Below are 6,696 nucleotides of genomic sequence, written 5' to 3' on the forward strand. Positions count from 1 at the left end.
ACCAAGTCCTGTATTTAATTAATATTTGCCCTAAACTTTGCCTTACAAGTAAAAGAAAACTTGCCAAGTTTGGTGAGGTAGTTTTAGTTAATACGACACTTGAGCAATAACTGAAAAGGAACAATGAGAAGCATTTAATTGTTAGTTGCAGTTAAGGACAAATGTTCTTTGAATCCTAGCCTAAGCCTTTTATGTTTATAATAATACTCCCTATTACGCTCTATTGTCCCTGTTCAGTAATGGGTTGAATGCACACAGGAGGAGAAAACAGACCTAAAATGAAAATTGAGGGCTGTATTTTGCCACCTGCTTCCGTTGCTCAGAAAGAGAGCGCTGTCTGCATTTATAGCACAGTCACACTTGAGAGGTTTGAGATTGCAGTGTCACTATGCTGTGAGTGTGTACCACCTGCAGCTCCCCACCACACACACATACAGATACACACACACACATGCACACACACATGCGCACACACACGCATGTACACACACACACACACACATATGCATGCACACACGAACACACATGCATACACACACACAAGCACACACACAAACACAAATGCATGCAGACACACATACACACACACGCATGCAAACACACACACACACACACAGACTCATACTTGGCTGCTGTACAGTTCTGCTGTAATACCATTTTTGTTTCGATGGTTTGAATCCATTGTCACAGCCTTTAGAAAACAGATTTTGCCTGTGTCATGTCCCCATCATCCCAGCACCTCAGCCCAGCTGAGTAGCTGGAAGAAACCAAATTAGCTAACAAAGCATCAACTGATGACCACCGTGTCACCTGCACATAAATGTATGCGTTTAAGATGCAGAATATAATTAGAGCAAAGGGGGAAATAATTAGCACTATGAAAGGGACATCATGGTTATATTTCTTTGTATCCTACTCAGTATACGAAGTGACCAGATGCTGGTGGAGTCCCTTTATATCCTCCACTGGCTGGACCACCCAAGCATCTGCCATCAATGTCACACAGATATGCATTCTACTTAATTAGCAAGAGCAACATCTGCTGATGTAAATGAGGGTGCTGTAAATCTACAGGGGTGAAAGAGAGAAGGGGGGAGCAGAAGCTGAAGGGTGAGGAATGTCTTTGGGCCTCCGCTAGGGTGAATCTGAATCTATGCGACTCAGGGCCAGCACCACACGCCCCGCCACTGCTTCGACAGAATCCAACAGCACCCCCCCCCCCCCCCCCCCCCCCGACCCCCCCCACCTCACCCCCCACCTTTTCCCAGTTCTGGCGACCCTGATACAGTCCCGGAGTGTGTGCACTACATCCTCACGCACTGCCTCACCATCTTCTCCCCTACGCAGACATAACGTTCTGCCTCAGTGGAATTGGCTCGTTCTTTTTAACGGAGATGTGTTTATTCACGTTTATCTCATTCGTATTATTCAGTTCGACGGCCATCGAGGGGCAGGCAATTCTCAGAGGGCCATTGCCGAAGAACTGCAGGAGGTGTTTAAAAGAACAGCTGCAGGGTTATTGATTCACGTCTGCGCTTTGCGCTGCAGTACGTGGAAGATGTGCGGAGCGATGTTTCGCCTTGATCGAAGCACCGGCTAATGTCAAAATCATTCTGGAGAATTCAAGCAAATTATTACTCAGAAAGGTTAAAAACCAAACTGCACTGTAGTAGCTATGAGTAGCGGAAACAATGGGTTTGGCATTTTCAGACCTGGCTCCTAAAATAAACAAACAAACAAACAAACAAACAAAAAAAACTGTAAAATGTCTCTACAATATATGTGGTGCTGAGTATGTTTCTGTAATGCATTTCCAGCCATGGAATAATTGTAGTCACATCCAAAGGGGGTATTACACCACACAGCATAACAACCTCATCCTTTTATCTGTGTGAGCTGCACTTACTGTCAGTGCATCCAGGTGTGCTTTTTTAACCACTGATTGCCCTTTGGTGCTTTAAAGCCAATTGTCTTAACAATGGATGACAAACATAACGTAGACATGACCACAGACAATGGGCCCCATATCCTACATGGTGATATGTGATCAATAACAAACATTTAATAAAGGACCATTCTAGCTCTCGTTGGCTCTTGTACAGGCCAGTACAGTGTATGTTTTGGATTGTACATATAAATCGCTTCAAGGTTAACAAAAATGTATACTTTCTCAAAAACCTGAAATGAATTCAACATTCATGTGGATATTCTGCATATCTCTACAACTGTACTGCTGTCGATGATTTATAGAATAGTCCTACAATGACTTCACATTAAAACCTTAAAATTCTGATGCTTGCAAATCAAAATTCTGCCATGCCTTCTGCAATTACCCAGTGCTACAGCTCTGTAATAGAGGGCTAATGCTTGTGTAGAAACTCAATTTGCAATGGCTTTTGGGTTCAAGGAGCAGCACAGAGCGGATCTTTTGAGTGTGTGTGTGTGCGCGCGTGCGTGCATGCATTCGTGCGTGCGTGTGTGCTTGTGTGTGGTGTTTGTGTGTAAGTGTGTGTGTTTGTGTGTGTGTGTTTGCGTGTGTTTGTGTGTAAGTGAGTGTGTGCGTGTGTGTGTTTAAACCAGCAGCACGTATTTCCAATCCAGAAAATATATTTGCTCTGTCTTCTGCCTTCATTCAGACACTTTGTATTGAACCGGCAGGAAGTCTGGAGCAATTCTGAACACAATTTACCAGCACAGAAAAACGGAGTCCTCACATTGGCTTACTGAATGTGCAGGACTGCTAAATCATTTATCTTAGACCTTTGGCCTTTGCAGCATTTTTCTCCTTTTGTTCGACAGCACATCATAATTCAATACCCTGGGAAAAGGAAACCCCCTTGAATATGTGTAATGTATAATTAAATATACCCACAATACCCTGGAGTTCACAAAGCCCTGCTTCTCACTTCTGACCAAACATAGGGAGACAAGTGGGAATGCATGAAAGATTACTGTCAGGCTAAACTTGGCTGAATTGTGGCCACTGCTGTTTAGCGCTATGTGAAAACCTTTCTACACCACGTGGGTTTCTGCCAGTTTCATTGTTTGCTGTCAAGCACGGAATCACTGACCAAAACACCCTGGTTACAGATTCACATTCCATTAATGTGATTCATAAAAGAGCATTACCTCAGCATTGCTATTATAATATAATATCTGGAGTGTCTTTTTTTCTTTTTTTTTTTGGACAAACGTGGAACAAAACTGTTTAGCTTCTTCAGGGTCTCGTCTGCATGTGAGCACTTATTGTATGGTATTGTGAGGTGAGACTGCCAAGCGCATTATTTTTCACTATAATATTGACATAGGCCTGCAAAATGTAGAATATGCAGATCTATCCCTTACAAAAAAGCACATGTGCAATTTGTCTTGTCAATGTAGATAACTACCAACCCTGTTTTTACGAAAACAATCAGTTAATGAGAACATGTGTACTCCACATAAAACTGAACAATAAGTGGAACAAGAGATACTGAGCTGTTGGCAGACCTTTGTGGGATCTTGATTTAAAAAATATTATTATTATTATTATTATTATTATTATTATTATTATTATTATTATTATTATTATTATTAATAATAATAATAATAATAATAATAATAATAATAAAAGAGAAAAGTGAAAATAAACCAGAGCTAGACTGCAGGTGTCCAACTGGGGTTTCTATGATTCTTCTATGATTATTATATGATTCTATGATATGCCCCCCGCAGGGGAATTAGGAGTCCCCAGTCTCAGACAACTGTGGGGAGAAGAAGCAGATTTCTCCCAATAATTGCAAATAGTTTCTATTCCAATCATTTTCATTTTATATGATTGCCATTCCAGTAATTTTTATTTTAATTGTTTCTGTTTCAGTATTGGCCATTTCAATCACTATGTTCCATCCATCCATTAGCTATACTTGCTTAATCCTGGGCAGGGTCGTAGGGAGTGCGGTATCTTCAGCGTGCATTGGACGAGAGGCAGGACAGGACCCTGGACAGGCTGTCAATCTATCGCAGGGCACACACACACCATTCACTCACCATTCACTCGCACACTCATATCTATGGGCAATTTAGAGTCTCCAATGAGTCAACCTGCATGTCTTTGGTCTGTGGGAGGAAACCAGAGCACAGGAAGGAAACCCCTGCGGGCACGGGGAGAACATGCTATTTGAATTATAATAATTCCAGTTTCTTTAATTTCAGTAATGTCTCAAGTGAGAAAGCAACCACCACAAAAGCTACAACAGAGGTTTCCATCCATTCTGTGAACTAAGGCACAGCCCCCGGGTGGAATTCAGTTCCATTGAACTCAGTTTGATACATGACCCCCCCACCCTCGCAATCTGCTGGGTAAACAATCGCAGTGTCTGGGCAGATTATTGCCTCGGATATGAGGTGATGGTCAAAACCAGTCTGGTGGTTTCCTTGTGGCCTAGCGTCAGCCACTGTTTGAGTCACCGACAATGAGAACACAACCGAGCCCCATTTGACGAGTGCACTATTCTCCTTTAGGTAAGGAAACGGGAAAAGGGAAAACAAATGAGTTAACCCTGGCTGAAAATGTTTGAAAGCCAGGCTAAAAGCAAGTCCTTCCAGCAGGCGTGACTTGACATCCCGACACCCCGACTTGACTTCATGTCTTGACACCCCGTGTCTGTGTCCACACACGTCTGTCTGCCAAAACACAGCATCTATATAGGAGACCTGATGAAGGCAACGGGCAGAAGCTGGGCTGAGTACAATCAACCAGTGTGTTGACTCCACCACCTCTCACACAGTCATGCCCTTTAAGAACTTACTGCTCCTGCATAAAGTGGGGGGTGGGGGTGGGGGAGCTGTTTTTCTTTTTTTAGTTTTGACCCTCACTGGATTGGCATAGAAAAAAAGCTTATTCCATTGGAGCAGGCGGTTAGGTAAGTACTGTATGGGGCTCTGCCCATGAGCCTGAATCTAAACGGCCTGTTATTTTGTGCTTTTTCAGAAAGTGCTTTGAGCTGTGTCCAGCAGAGCTTGACTGCAGGAGTCTGGTTGAATACTCCCCCCCAGGCACACCTGACAGTGATGCTTGAAATGGCTCACTGCTGTTCTCCAGAAATGGTGGGCCCATGGAAACAGGCCTGCCACTATGGGACGGATGGCTAAGAGGACTGGTTTTGTTCTAAAGGTATGGCGAATGCCTCGTGTATCAAAGGTAATCTAACGCACGGTTACTGTGCCCAGGAATAATGGAAGTACGGCCTTTCAGGAGCAACCAAACACACACACATATATATATATATATATGTGTGTGTGTGTGTATACGGAGATTTAGATTTTTTGTTTTAACACCTGATCGTTCCACTTTGCGCAAGGAAGATGAGGAAGATGATTATTGTTATGACAATAATGACAGTGATGATGATGATGAGGAGGAGGAGAAGGAGGAGGAAATAATGAGATTAGTAAATAAATAGTACAAAATACAATTCCAGAAGTAAATATACTTCTTGATCTGTGGATACCTGACGGGTGAAAAAAAGTTCTCAAATCAGCCTTGTGATTTATGCACAGCTGTAAAGCCTCCTCCTGCTGGCTTCACCCTCGACTGGGTCACACACTCCAGCAGTAGGAAATACGCTGCAGATCTGTACTCCAATTTGCACTCATGCTGGATGCCGATTATTTTTCTAATACTTCTCATTTCCTTTCTTCATGTGATTTGCTTGGCAAAATCAAAGCTGACGCTCTTCTGCTTCGCTCTCCTGAACTGAACAGCATACAGACAGCAGGACAATATGAAGTATTCAAAGGAAACACTGATTATTTGACCTTTTATCTCGGTGCAAATTTTACACTCCAGTGTTCCAGTAGTACAGGTGTAAATACTTTACATTTGATTGTGATGTTGACACTGTGCCCCTTAAGTGGCTGTTCATTTTCACAACCTTCTCTTAAAGCAGTGTTTAAAAATGTAACAAATAATTCTCACTTAGAGCCATTCCTGAGGTGAATACACGTATAAAATGCGCTTCTTGAGTTTCCTCGGTGGCTGCGTTCAGATTTAAAGGTCATGGCTGTCTGTAAGGGTAATGAGAAACGGAGCCAGGTACATTGTTTGGTACGCAATGGCGCGCATGATAATCTGCCAAATGTCACAATGAACTCTCTCTGTGCGAAAAGTAAGCACTGGTAATGCCATGCAAATTAGTTTCGATCTCCGAGTGACCGTTCAGCATTCAACTGGATAGATTTTTTTTTTTTTTTTTGGACTGGCTTCTTAAAGAAATATTCAACTGTGTGCATCAGACCCGCGTTAGCGACGCGTTCCGCCGGACCGTCGTCTGGGGGCCTGCGAATCCAACGACAGAGACGAGGCGCGTGCCAATCTCGCGCTGTGGCTGGCCGGCCGGCCCCCAACCCCCCTGCCAGTGACCACCAGCGCCAAGCAGCCAGCGGGGACCGGCGCGCTTTGGCTAAGCCAGCTCGTTTTACAAACCGCTCGGCCCCAATCCTCTGACGAGGCAACAACAGACAGTAATTACGTCCGCGGGACCCGCGCGGATCCCGGCACCGGGCCGACCCCGAAAAATACCTCCACAGGCACAATTACGGGCCGCCCCCTCGCTAATGCAGGTTAGCGCTTCGTCCGCCGTTCGCGAGTCGCAAATTGCAAAAGGAGGCGTCGGCGGTAATTAACGCGGGTGCCGCCGTCGCCGTCTGATGCTC

This window comes from Anguilla anguilla, chromosome 2 (assembly GCF_013347855.1).
Source record: "Anguilla anguilla isolate fAngAng1 chromosome 2, fAngAng1.pri, whole genome shotgun sequence".
NCBI classification, from domain to species: Eukaryota; Metazoa; Chordata; class Actinopteri; order Anguilliformes; family Anguillidae; genus Anguilla; species Anguilla anguilla.